Genomic DNA, 15,634 nt, shown 5'->3' with positions numbered 1-15,634 from the left:
TTGAAAAATCATATTTAAGCAAAAGTACCATTACTTGCCTAAAAATATAGTGCAAGTAAAGTAAAATGTAAATATTACTCAAAGTATGAGTAAAAAGTAGCCCTTTTAAAGGTACTCAAGAGTAGTGAGTACAGAGTAGTGAGTACTACACTGTAAAAAGCTGATGCATTTAAATGTAATTTGTGGATATGTGTAAACGTAACATTCTGTAGTGCATTTAGTTATTGCCCAGCAGGCACACAATGTCATAAGACGTTAATATTAGGTTAGATTTAGGTTGGGTTGTCAGATGACCAAAATTCAATGTCTAGTCAGCATCTAAGGACAACGTTATTTTGATGTCCAATAACAACGTCAAGTGACGTTGATATTTGGTTCATTTTAGGTTGTGTTGTAAAGTGACCAAAATCAAACGTCAAGCCAACATCTTAAACCAACGTCATATTGACGTCAAATACTGACATTTATTCAACCAGAATCCCAATATATGATAGACGTCATAGTGGTAACGTCCACAAAACGTCAAGCTGTAACATCGTTAGACATTGATATTTGGTTGATTTTGGGTTGGACATTGGTCATTGACGTCGGCATGATGTTTAGTTCTAATGTCAACCCGATTTTCATTTCTAAACCAAATGCAATGTCCCCACGACGTTGGGGTACAACATCAATCTGACATCATGTTTACGTCTAGCGCCTGCTGGGAGTTTAAGGCCATTTTGGTCTTTATACATTAAACATCTTCTCATCAGTGACATACATCTAAACAGTCCCTGGGTCATTGTGTGTGACGATTTTGCACATCTTCTTGGACACTTTTAATGCCTCCAAAAAGTTTGCTGAAATTATAAATCGCCCATGTCTTGAGGTAGTTCAGTATGATGCGATTAACCTTCTATGTGCGATCGTAGGACTGTGCAATCGTAGGACTGATTTTTCTAACCCTAAAGACAAGTAAAAAAATAAAATAGTGACTGCAGGTTAAAGGAAAGTAGTGGAGTAAAAGTACTGATACATCAATAAAAATGTACTCAATGGAAAGTAAAAGTACACATATTTAAAACTACTAAATAAATTACAATTCCTGAGAAAAACTACTCGATTACAGTAGTTTCAGTATTTGTAATTTGTTACCTACACCACTGGAATTAACACAGGAAATCCATGTGAAATTCATGTGACTTTTTCTGTAAAGGAATGTAGTGCATTTCAATCTTTGTTTTCAAGCCTTTAGCCAGTTAACGCTATGCTCATTATTAGGATAAGGTTAGCTAAAAACACAAAGTTTCCACAAGTTTAATTGGACTAATTTAGGAATCGTGACATAATGCGATTTGAAAATTAAAGACTTTATTTAGCATCCTTATTATTAATCACGGGTGGTACGGTGGCTCAGTGGTAGCACTGTCTCCTCACAGCAAGAAGTTCGAGTTTGCATGTTCTTCCCATGTTTGTGTGGGTTTCTTCCAGGTGCTCCCATTTCTCCCACAAGTCCAAAGACACACTAAAGGTGAATTGATTAAAACTAAATTGGCCGTAGTCTATGGGTGTGTGTGTCAATGCTAGAGTGTATAGGTGTGTCCCAGTACTGGGTTGTGGCTGGAAGGGTATCTGCTACAGTACATAAAAACATATGCCGGATTAGTTGGCAGTTCATTCCGCTGTGGCGACCCCTGATAAATCAGGGACTAAGCCGAAGGAATATCAATGAATTATTAACCATTGGATTTCATATAATAAAAAGTTTGCATCAGTTGTAATCAGACACTGAATAGAGAAATTTGTTTCTGCCAGTTACATGAGATATGTGTACAGGAAAATATTTATTAGATTGTGAATTTTACATCGATTATTTTGTCTACTAATAATTCTGTATGGATTTTAAACAGGCCTCACAGTTTAAACTGTTACACAATTATATGCTACATACACTACAGTTATATTCCAGCACTTAATGCTTTAACCTTTTGCACACTTTGTCTTTAACAATTCCACTTGCAACCAAAGCTATGTCCTGCTCTCCGTTTGGCAATAACTTAACGGAAGCCGCCCCTTCATTGTTTTATAGGAAGCCTCAACACAAATAGTGCATTAAAAATAATGTTTCATTAAGTTTGTTTATAGTATGTCTAGTCTATGCAATGTTTTATTTAAGCAGAGGCTATTTAAAGTGATCTGAGTAGAAACTGCTCTTTTCCACAATGTGCACATGATTACTAGTGAGATAGAGCAAGAGAATTTATAACTATACTAAAGGCTGATACAGCATTTACATAAAAAAATATATTAGTCATAATAAGGTAAATAATAATCATCACTGACCTTTGGGTGGCACTATTGGCGGGCTTATTTCTGAATGCTTGTTATCAACTTGTTTATACTTTACCAAAAAGTTTCTGTGGTAATTCTAGTCACTAGTACATTAGTTTAAGGCTGCAATTAACAAAGTGCAAAGTTGTTTACTTTAAAGGATTAGTTCACCCAAAAATTTTAATTAAGTTATTAATTCACTCTCATGTTGTTCTGAACCCCTGAGACATTTGTTCATCTTCAGAACACAAATTAAGACATTTTAGATAAAATCCGAGAGCTCTTCATCCTCCATAGACAGCAACAGTCAGAAAAGGAACCCCAAACATTGTTTTGTGAGTTCAACTGTAATCATACAAAGCTCCAAAAACACATTCAACCCAGGCTCATTCTGAAAACGTAGTCCCGAAGACGTTTGTGGAGGCCGCGAATTATGTAGCCGGAGGTACGTATGGCTGCATTTAATTTTTTAAGCAAACACTGCGGGGCGGTATGACGCCGTTCCTTTTAGCGCTCGCCGGCTGACCGCTTTCCTTCGTGTGGAGGGCTTTCCCGCTGCAACCAGTTTGTCCGGTTAGCTCGTCCTGTACGTCGGCGGACTTGAGACGCAGAGAGGAGCTGACGATGACGACCGGGTTCAAGCGTGGGGAAGAGCAGTTCCAGAAATCAGGTAAGACTAAAACAGAATCCAAGAAATAAAGTGAAGAAGTTCATAACAGGGTGAGAATGTGGTAAAATCTGAAAACGTGGTAAAAAAATCAGACGAGGGCTTTTCTTTTTCTGGATGGCTTTTGTAAATTGTTGGTTGGGTTTAGGGCGGGCAGGTCAATCGGTAAAATTGGTTGAGTTCAGTGAAGGAGGAGGGTGGGTCGGCCGGCCGATCGGACAGACAGACGTTCGTACGACAGCGGCCTCTGGTGGGTTTACGCGAGAACAGCGCGGGCATGAACGGCACTCATGGGAGACATCTGAGAAGCAAAAAAGCACACACAGCAGCCTCTCGCGGATTCGCGAAAACCAAAAACTGCAAAAATACGTACCTCCTGGGACGTATTTCGCGGTCTCCAGAAATGTCCTCGGGACCACGTTTTCAGAATGAGCCTGGGTTGAACACATTTGTGTGGCAAAACAAAACAAAGAACTGTAAAAACAACTTTGTCCACCAATGTTCCTCATCAAGCCAGGGTGTGTGATTGTGGCAATACAACCCTTGACTCTTGCACTGCTGACTTTAAGGACAATAATATGTCATATTTCCCATAGTAAACACACACCACCTGATGAAAAGGAAGATACTGTAATGTGACAGTGGCATTGGACAACGGAGTGAGGATCCTTATGCCGGTCTTTATTAAACAGGATGGTCAGGCAAGCAGTGGTCAATACAGGAACAAACATGTGTATGGGCAATCCAGACTCATAGTCGATAATAACAGGCTAGTGGTCAGAAAGCAGGCAGCGGGCAACATAAACAAACAAAACAAAGCAAGGTTTAACATGCTAAGCAAGGCAAGGGAAAACGCCATAATGTTCACATTCAGGATACAAGACTCAGCAACAATGTATGTGTGTGTGTGTGTGATGTCTATATAGTCCAGTCTGTGAGCAGCTTCAGCTGAGAGTGTCTAATCAGGGGAGACTAGGAGCAGGTGTGTGTGTGTGTGTGAATGTGTGTGTGTGTGTGTGTGTGTGTGTGTGTGTGTGTGTGTGTGCGTGCGTGTGTGTGTGTGTGTGTTGCATGACTGGTTCTGTAGTTCATGATGAGGCAGGATTGTAGTTTGTGTGAATGTGAATGTTTTCCAGCGATCTGGTGGTTAAATCGTTGGTGATCATGACAGATACTGTAAGCAATTTGATTTATTTTTATTATTTTTAGTCACAAAATTGTTCTTGGAGCTTCTTATGATTACAGTTGAACCACTGAAATCAGATGTTTTTACATGGTTTTTTATGCTTGAGGAAAGTGACAAACTTTCAGGACTTCTTGCAAAGGTCAGTGTTATTAAAACACAATGCCATGAATTTCACATACTGTACTTTGGCAAATGACAGCTATGGAAGTGCATTTTATAACATCCTGATGACTTCCAAACAATAAAAAAAAAAAAATGTCAGCGGCATTCTGTCCACAGTCCACATCAGGCTACAGAACAAAAAGAAAATTAACAGTTTTTAGGTTTAAAAAATAAATTAAAATAAAGATGTGTGCTAATAGCATACATTTTTTTAGCTGTGGACAATTCAAGTTTGAATACCTAATAGTATTTCACTTCCTCTCTGCTGTACTCTACACTGTAAAAAAGTTCCACACTCTGGTTTTGTTTTGGGACAACATAAAGGAATTAAGTTATCTTATTAGTTTTAATTTAAGTGGATTAAACATAAAACAATTATGTTTCCCTCCAAAAAACTAAAGAATTGTGTTGTTTCAGCTCCTTTAACATTAGTCGTTTGAGCAAAAAGCAAGTGTCGTTTTTGAATGTACACTCTCAGAAAAAAAAGTACACAGTGGTACAAATGATGTTCCTTAAAGAACAGTTTTGTACCTTTGTAAAAGTTGTACCATATATTGTACAGAAAAGACCTCGATGATACTGTTCTGTACCTTTTATGGTACAAAATGAAGGTACACATAATCACTTTGCCTTTACAGTAATATTTATTTTCATAGATACTGTAATAAAGGAGTTGTCCAAACACTTATGTACCTTTTTTTTTTCATAAATTTTTTATGAATTTTTAATGAATTTGTTCAATTTAATATGCTTTGCTTATCCCCCAATGACGGTTGGGTTTAGGGGCGGTTTGGGTTTCACACCTCCTTGTAAAATTCATACGAATTAGCCACTAAACTGACACCTAGTTTACCCCTTTTTAAGATTTAATATTAATATAATATTATAGTTCTTCTAAGTGTGCCAGTTTAGGTTCAGTTCAAAACACAATTCAGATTTTTTATTATAATGTGTTAAAAACTGTCATTTTGGGGGCGTGTTCACAGGTCGTTGTTTTTAGGGGTGTGTTGCTTCACATGAAAATTAGTTTTGACTTCCTGCCCAACTTAACTAGGGGGCGGAGGCAAGAGCTCCCCTGCTTTGTGTGTGGCAACAGACAGGCAGACAGAGAGAAGCAACATGAGTGAGAGGACCAGAATTCAGCTGTACATGTATAACCCGGACACAGACCAAGCAGAGAGTACAAAATCATTTGTGTCTTTGTATAGTTTTACAGCCAACTGTGTGCTACTTTAAAGCTTGTACACCGAGACTAATAACCATGCACACTGAATTAAGTTTGACTGAGGCTATAACTAAAGGGCGTCACACAACGGATGCGCCGCTCACAGCCGTGCCACGGCATACCAGACTCGCACATTGGCATGCTATTTAAAATGAAACTACTCAGATGTCGCTCCGTGATGCGGCAGAAATATGAACAGTGTCCTGAGTCGTGGCTGGGCGCTGCGGACAGCCGCCGACTTGAGGCGCCGTTGTGTGTACCCTGATAGAAACCTATGTTTAGAATTCTAAAATGATGGCGCTATGTAGAGGTGTGAACCTATACTGGTCTCACGGTTCGCTTCGGTTACGATTATCATGCCATCAATTCGGTTCAATTCGATATTTCGGTGCATCGCGGTAAACTGATGATGCTATCCATACACAGTGTTGTATTTTGGGGGGTGGCTATAACAAGCTGTCTGTATAAACACACACACACACATGGACACACAGCACCACACTGTCTCATTCACACACATACACAAATATAGACAGCACCAAACAAACACACACACACACGCACTCACACACACACGCCACGCGCGCTTGCTTGCTCGCGAGCGATATTGTGAGACCGCCCACTCCTGTTAAAATTACACCAGAGTTACCGACCGCTGCCGCGCTTTATTTGGAAATTTATTCCCGTGCCGCATGAAATCTGGTCGGGTCCCGCGACAATGCACAGGTACAGCTGCGGGAATGCATACAGCCGAGAGGAAAAGAGAGGGGAGGAAGAGTCACGCCAACAGCCGAGAGGAAAAGTCAGGCCAGCAGGTCAAATGGGCCACAGTGAGAGAGAGAGAGCGAGAGAGAGAGAGAGAAAGAAATGGAGTACTTTCATTCCCTCAATCGCAAAGAAATAGGGGCTTCTGCTGTAAGTGTCAGTGAAAGACTTTTCAGAAAACACACACACAGTGAAATTTTTAAGTAGTTGGCGCCTGTAGTGTTGTAAATACCCGCGCTCGCCTCCCTCGCGACAGAGCGCATATGAGATAAATGACGTCAGTACACAATAACCGGTTAGGATTATTACTGAACCAATACCGAATTGTCCGCCTCTGCATCGTGGTGCACCAAAGAAACAATTAATTTTGACACCCCTAGCGTTACGTGTTGCAGAGCGGCGCTTCTGGTGTGCGATCTGCAAGCAAGTCGAGTTATCGGCTAAGTCAAGTAACGTCTAGTTTTTGAAGTAACTTATGAAGGTGCCTGATAACACAACAGTGCCTGCGCCTCAATGTGCATACTGTCTACCCTAAATCATTGAATATTACAAATGTTACCACTTTAATCAGAAAGGTGAATATGCACATTGAGACGCAGGGATACCAATGGTTCAAACGAATTGTTCATAACAGAGACTCATTCACAAACTAATCGCTCCCTCCGTTAGCATTAGAAGTGAAACCAGAAGAGGGGGTGTGTTTCAGGACACGGATTAGATCAAATTTAACAGGGAGGGAGGATAATACATTTCCATGCACACAAACCCACGCTCTTTGTCAGTAATGCCCGTGTGGTCACTGATCCATCAGTATAGAAAAATTATGTATAAATATAATTTTTGCAATTAAAAAAAAAACTGCATACTGACCACTGGGAAAACTCCCGATCAGAGATATATGCAGTATTGGGAAAGCTACTACTAAAAATGTAGTGAGCTAAGATATTAGCTACTCTACTTAAAATGTAGCTAAACTACACTAAACGCTACCCTCGGGGAAATGTAGCAAGCTAAGCTAAAAGCTACTTGTCAAAAGTAGCTTAGCTACATCTAAGCTATTTTTGCAGTTTTTTCAACTTAAATACAAGTCAATCATATCTTAGAAATGTTCGGTTCAATTATTTACTGTAAATAGTATGCTGTACCAAACAGAAACAAATTACAGTAGGCTATATAACAGCAAAAAGAAAAAATGCAATAAAGCCAGCTCTTACACATTTAAAATACTATTATTATTTATAGTAAAGGGAAATATTTAGGAATGAGCAATATATTGTATATAGACATACAACTCTTCATTAATGAATTATACTACATAATGTAGTATCATTAGTAACTATCATGAACTAATAGTAATTACCATTCTTTAGCCTTTACTACAGTAAACTAATGTATATAATAAAAAATACCACAACAAATTAATGAGTACTTCACTATTGTGTAGTTCAAAAACGTTATACTGTAGTACTTGCTATAAATTCCTAATGTATTTTTTGAGCACACTATTAGAATTAACGTTATTGCATCTTAACATGTACTTCTTGAGTTATGGTCACGAGGAATTCTGCTTCAGAAATAACTCCTCTCCCTCAGTCATCTTTCCATCAAGCAAATTTCTTGTGTTAGCCTAATCGTGTTAGCCTAAATGTCACTGACCAGAGCAAGAGGTGGCAGCACCTAAATGCTTAAAATTAAACAGAAAAAAAGAAGATATGGATTTACTTTCATCTTCTAGACACTGGCCTCACAGCTCGGTAAATGTCAGTGCTGTCACTTATTGATCTGCGATCAGTAAATGTAGCTTGTATGGACGCTACTACGCTACTTGACTAAAAAATAGCTTTGCTGCTGAAAAGCTATTTGATTTAGATAGTAGCAATGCTACCGCCATGCTAGTGAGAAATGTAATTAAGCTAGTAGCATCACTACTTGTAGTGACGCTACTGCCCAACACTGGTTATATGCATATATTTCTATACATCTATTGCTCCGGATGGCCAGTCCTCCACTGCACCTCGGTCCCACATTCACTTCAAAATAGTGCTACCCTCTACTAAAATGGTGGCTCTATTGACGCATTTCTTCCAATAGACAACAATAGTGCAGGCAACATCTAGTCTGTGTTCGAAATCGCATACTTCCATACTATATAGTACGTTAAAAATGTGATCCAAGTAGTATGTCCAAATTCATAGAATTCGAAAATCAGTTTGAGAGAAGAATCCAGATGACCTACTTCTTCCGGTAAGATTTTGAAGTGTGCATCTGATGCCCTTCCAGCCACAACCCATCTCTGGGAAACATCCACACACACTCATTCACACACACATACACAACTGACAATTTAGCCTACCCAATTCACCTGCATCGCATGTCTTTGGACTGTGGGGGAAACCGGAGTACCCAGAGGAAACCCACACAAACGCAGGGAGAACATGCAAACTCCACACAGAAATGCCAACTGACCCAGCTGAGGCTCAAACCAGCGACCTTCTTGCTGTGAGGTGACAGCACTACCTACTGCACCACAGCGTCGCCTAGTTCCATTCATACTACTCTTATTCATACTGTATTGAATATACTTTTCTAATGGCTGAGTAGTGTTTAAATTCGAATGCAGTACACCTATTGAGCAGTAGGCGGTTTCAGACACAGTCCTAATGTAAATATCTATGGAGCTCAACCACTCTCACTGGCAGTGCTATGATAAAACAAAACGTTATTGGCTGTTTTTTAAAAAGGGGAGGAGCTACTCTATGTCCCACTCTTTCATCGTGTTTCGGTTAAGATTACATCAAACATCGAATAAAAATGCCTATTTTAAAGCACTTCATGGGACCTTAACTTAAGAGAAATGCTAAAGCAGATACCACATGGCACGTCAAAAACAAAACTTTACGATTTTTCATCATATTATAGTTTTCAAAAAGCAAATCCAATGAAATATCACAATAACAGAGTTGACATATAGTTAAGTGAAGTTTATTTGTAAACTAATTTCGAGAGGATCACATGCTTATGATTGCTTGCAGCCGGTCCCACATTATTCAATTTGTGATTCACCAATCAAACGATTCCTAAGCCACTATAAATACCCTAAGTTCCATATAATAGCCATCTTCGTTTTGAAGAATCCCCCCTTCCACCCCTACTTCTCCTCCTTTCCTAGATGGGTGGCACGGTGGCCCTGCTGCCTCACAGCAAGAACGTCACTAGTTCTAGTCCTTATAAAGCCAGTCGACGAGTTTACACATTCTCCCCGTGCTCACATGGGTTTCCACTGGGTTCCCCGGTTTCCTCCCACCGTCCAAAAACTTGCTACTTAAGTTAATTGACTAATCCAAATCATCACCATACGCATGCACCTAGTAAGTAGTTATCTCTTAAGAGCAATCTAGCAACTACAGCAGGGGACTTCTTGAGATCTACCTGAGCTCAAACTCCCCTCTCACCTAGCAAACGGGAGGGAGCCCCGGGCTCGAGGATCTTATGAGCTTAGGGCTCTCTCCCGGGACAGCATGCCAAACAAGCTTTACAATCATCAGCTAAGTGTGAACTCTTGAATCTGCTATTGTTGTATTCCTAAACATTTTTTACAAATGAATACGAGGTGAATAAGGACATGCCTCAATGCCTGCCAGAGTTTCCCGCCAGAGGATGTGACATCACTTGAGGTAAGTCACATGCTTTTTCTATCAGTGCTTTGAAGATAGAACTGATGACCAAAACATTTAGTATTTTACACTATTTGTATTTATGTTTATAACAGAAACTCCAATCAGTTTTTACATTTATGTTATGGATTGTTTATAAAAGAAAGAAAGAATAAATTAAAGAAAAAAAAGATTAGACATTCGTTAGCTCTGACCATTTCCAAAGCTGTCAACAGTATCACAGTGAGCTGTTATAGTCAAACCGCGTCACTTCGGAGCATGAGAATAAGCCAGCTCAAGAATGCGATTAGCCTTCTCGTCTGACAGCAGAGATAAGTCAATAGCTGCGAACAGTTGGTCTCTTGACTGCATGACTGATTGGAATTCTATTATACATAGTAACATAAATGTTTGCATGAGTGAGTACAGGAAAAGAGGCTTTTACAATTCAGTAAGCAATTGTGTTGTTACGTGTTGCACGTGGATATGTTAGGCAGCAGTACATCACAATATAATGCAAAATGACCAGCAAAAAAATATAAATCGTATCTATGACCTGCGCAAAGTGTGCTCCTCCAAAATAGAGGTCAAAAAAACAGCTCAATAAGTCTGAAATTATTATAAAACATTTATTCAGTTGGACAGAAGTTGTATTTTCCAAAAGCAGATTCCAAAGATGAAATAAATAGGATGTAGATGTGAGAAAAACACTGCCCCTGTTATTTTTCTTGCACTGTTCTGTACTTTAAGGCAGGGGTTACAGACAGTTTAAGAATTGCAAAAAAAAAAAGATTATGCATTAATATAGGAGCTATAATGAAAAATGAATCAAATTATTATAATCACTATCAAATAAATAATCAAAAATACGATTAAATAAATTAACAAGTAATAAATAAAAACATTGTCCAAAATTAGATTTCAAAAGATAAGTAACCAAAAATGTGCCTATTAATGCATAATGAGATTTTATAATATAAATAACAAGTAAGAAAGCAGTGACACGGTGGCTCAATGGTTAGCACTGCCAACTCACAGCAAGAATGTCACTGGTTTGAGTACCGACTGGGCCAGTTGGCATTTCTGTGTGGAGTTTACATGTTCTCCCCATGATCACATGGGTTTCTCTCGGGTGCTCTGGTTTCCCCCACAGTCCAAAGAATTGTGGTATAGGTGAATTGAATAAACTAAATTGGCTATAGTGTATTTTGAGAGTGTATGTATGTTTCCCGGTACTGGCTTGCAGCTGGAAGGGCATCCGCTGTGAAAGACATATGCTGGATAAGTTGGCGGTTCATTCCGCTGTGGCGACCCCTGATGAATAAAGGGACTAAGCCAAAGGAAAATGAATTAATGAATAAAAAGAAAGTATATACTTATGTAAAATTGAAGACAAAATTATTAACCCTCTTGTGAAACTTTTTTTCAAATATTTAAAATTGTTAATATAATTAAAGTTTCCCAGAGATGGGTTGCGGCTGTAAGGGCATCTGCTGCATAAAACAAATGCTGGATAAGTTGGCAGTTCATTCCGCTGTGGTGACCCCAGATTAATAAAGGGACTAAGCCGACAAGAAAATAAATGAATGTAATTAATATTTATTAATTGTTCAATTTTAAAAACTTTACAGATGTCACTATCACAAGCTATCAACGCCTTGCAGATCTCTGGAAAATTATCACCTGGACTACAATTCTGCAATCCTAACTGCACTGCATTTCCCATCAGGCACCTCACTCACACACCAGTTCCGGATCACCACTGATTACTTGCACACAGTTGTAGATCATGAAGACTTTTACATGGACCATACAGTGCATGCGGAAAGTATTCATAGCGCTTCATTTTTCCACAATTTTATGTTGCAGGCTTATTCCAAAATGGATTAAATTCATTTATTTCTTCATAATTCTACACACAATACCCCATAATGAGAATATGAAAACAGATTTTTTTAAATTGTTGCAAATTTATAAAAAAAAAAAAATACTTCACATGTACAGAAGTATTCACAGCCTTAAAGCTCTAAATTAAGCTCAGGTACTTTCTGTTTCCACTGATCATTCTTGAGATGTTTCAGCAGCTTAATTGGAGTTCACCTGTGGTAAATTCAGGTGATTGGACATGATTTAAAAAGCCATACACCAGTCTATACAAGGTCCCAGGGTTGACAGTGCATGTCAAAGCACAAAATTAAGCAGGGTTGTCTCAAGGCACAAGGCTGGGGAAGGTTACAGAAAAAATTCTGACACTCTGAAAGATCCAATGTGCACAGTGGCCTCCATCATCCGTAAGTGGAAGATGCTTGGAACCACCAGGACTCTTCCTAGAGCATGCTGGCCATCTAAGCTGAGTGATCGGGGCAGAAGGGCCTTAGTCAGGAAGGTGATCAAAAACCTGATGGACACTCTGTTTGAGCTCCAGCTGTCTTCTGTAGAGAGAGGAAAACCTTACAGAAGGACAACCATCTGTGCAGCAATCCACCAGTCAGACCTGTATGGTAGAGTGGCCAGATGGAAGCCACTCCCTGCCTGGAATTTGCCAAAAGGCATCTGAAGGACTCTCAGACAATAAGAAACAAAATTCTCTGGTCTGATGAGACTAAAATTGAATTCTAGAGTGAATGCCAGGCGTTACATTTGGAGATAACCAGGCACCGCTCATCACCAGGCTAAGACCATCTTTTTCAGCATCAGGAACTGGAAGACTAGTCAGGATAGAGGGAAAGATAAATGCAGCAATGTACAGAAACATCCTGAATGAAAACCTGCTTCAGAGTGCTCTTGACCTCAGACTGGGGCGACGGTTCATCTTCCAGCAAGACTATGACCCAAAGCACACAGCCAAAATATCAATAGAGTGGCTTCACAACAAAATGTCCTTGAGTGGCAGCAGCCAGAGCCCAGACCTAAATCCTATTGAACGTCTCTGGAGAGATCTGAAAATAGCTGTACACCATCACTTCCTATCCAACCTGATAGAGCTTGAGAGGTACTGCAAAGATAAATAGGCAAAAATTCCCAAAGGCAGGTGTGCCAATATATATGGCAATGCGGTGGCGCAGTAGGTAGTGCTGTCGCCTCACAGCAAAAAGGTCGCTGGTTCGAGCCTCGGCTGGGTCAGTTGGCGTTTCTGTGTAGAGTTTGCATGTTCTACTTGCGTTCGTGTGGGTTTCCTTTGGGTGCTCTGGTTTCCCTCACAGTCCAAAGACATGCGATACAGGTGAATTGGGAAGGTTAAACTGTCCGTAGTGTGTGAGTGTGTATGGATGTTTCCCAGAGATGGGTTGTGGCTGGAAGGGCATCCGCTGCGTAAAACATGTGCTGGATAAGTTGGCGGTTAATTCCGCTGTGGCAACCCCAGATTAATAAAGGGACTAAGCTGAAAAGAAAATGAATGTGTATATATATATATATATATATATATATATATATATATATATATATATATATATATATATATATATATATATATATATATATGTTAATAATAATGTTTTTGCATTCCCTCACAAAGATGTTTTTTGACACCACTGTATTGACTGTATATTTAAAGTGACACATCTATTATAAAACAAGTGAAAAGCAGCAAATGAATCTTTAGTTTTCTGAATTCACAGATCTGTTATTAAAGCATTCGATTACTTCTGTAGTTGTTTGTGCTCACTTTAGAGAAAATTAGTTAGGTTTAAAATAAAACGAATGAACATGTTTACATATTATTAATTGTATTTGTCTGTTTAAACACACACTCGAATCCCAAAGTGTGCTGCACTTTAGCTCCTCTTTAAATGGTGTGTATAGAAGCTAATCTGGGATCAGTTTTATCATACGATACGTGTCCATCAGTCAGCGCTTATACATGCATTCGTTGATTCAGAGGTTGCATATGAAGGGCAATGATCGATGCATCGATGATCAAGCTTTAATAGAAAGAAAGTGAATGTAGACATTTATATATTAATTTCAACGCGCTTTCAAGATTAAAAATATGAGAGAAATATGGGAAAATGCGTAATGATAGGATGATAGAATGGTAAAATACAGGAGAATTCTGCCAAAAACAGGAGAGTTTTTTCTCCCACCCAGTTTTTTTTCTTCCACCCATTATTTTCCCCCACTATCACATCTCTTACGGGTCTCTGTATTGTTCTGCAATATTACAAAGTGATCTTCTTGTCTAGTCTTACCGTGCCTTTTTATCCTTGCCTTGTTTATTGTTTATGCTGTTTGCCCCCTGCACCTCATGCTAATGTTTGTTCCTGTTTTGACCATTGCCTGCCTGATTGAGGTTGCGTCCAAAACCGCCTACTACTCAGTAGGTACTGCATTTGAATGTAAACATACTACTTGACCATTACAAAAGTATGTTCTTGTAACAGCAGGAGGGCTAATAGTTTTGCCTTTAACTATAATAAATAGTTCTAAATAAATAAATAAATTTGTTTTGCTTTCTGGAACCGTACTTCACCAGACCCAAACCCCGTCTTCATGGTCAATTCTGCTTTGCATCTCAAATCCTCTGACATATGTGAAGAGCCACTGGACAAACTTGTAACAGTTTGATAAGCCGTCCACACGGAGGAAAGCAGTCTGCTGGTAAGCGCGAAAAGGAATGACATCATACCGGCCCAAAGCACTTGTTTTAATACGAAATGCAGCCATGTTCCCCCAGCTGCAAAGTTAACAATCTCCAGAAATGCATATAAGACTATGTTTTCAGAACGTGCCTATGTTGAAACAAATTTAAATATTAGTCAAACTTTAGACAAGTAAACACATCATGCAGTTTTTAAAATTAAGGTTTTTTTATTGTTTAGAGAAAATGAAATACACAACTAGCGTGGTTTATAGCCCTGGGAAAAAAAGTTTGCCTCCATCCCCTTAACCCATGTTAAAACATAACTTAACCCTGGTTTTTCAAACCTGAGTTCAATTTCTCTAGCTACATCCAGGCATGTTTGAAATTAAGAAATTACGTAAATAGTGTTCATAACTTCACCATAAAGAAGAGACGGGGCAAAAATGGTTTGCATGGCAGACGAAAACCACTGCTGAGCAAAAAGTGCATAAAGACTCATCTCGGTTTTGCCAGAAAACATCTTGATGATCCCCAAGACTTCTAGGAAAATACTCTATGGACTGAGACAAAGATGTGTGTCCCATTCAACATAGGCTAATTATTTTGCCTTTAACTATAATAAATAGTTATAAAAAATAAATACTGTAGAAAAAAGCAACAAGTAACTTAACAGACATAATAAATAAAAATAATAATTTTAGCATTATAATTTAAATACTGATCTATTTTTATATAATTTTTTCCTCACAATAAATTAGATTGTTATGCAAGAAACTAAACAGATGCCTTTTGCAATTTTATCTCATTAAAGTACTTAATCTCAGCATAAATTGATTTAAAGGAACATAAAAAACATCATTTATAATCTATATGTTAATCATTTTAAAAATCACATACAGTTGAAGTCAGAATTATTAGTCCCCAGTTTATTTTTTCCTGGATTTCTAAACATAATTGTTTTAATAACTTATTTCTAATAACAGATTTATTTTATCTTTGCCATGATGACAGTACATAACATTTGACTAGATATTTTTCAAGACACTTAAAGTGACATTTAAAGCCTTAACTAGGTTAATTA

This window comes from Danio aesculapii, chromosome 21, assembly GCF_903798145.1.
Source record: "Danio aesculapii chromosome 21, fDanAes4.1, whole genome shotgun sequence".
Classification (NCBI taxonomy): domain Eukaryota; kingdom Metazoa; phylum Chordata; class Actinopteri; order Cypriniformes; family Danionidae; genus Danio; species Danio aesculapii.
The sequence above is the reverse complement of the archived record's forward strand: the minus strand, read 5'-3'. Positions refer to the sequence as shown.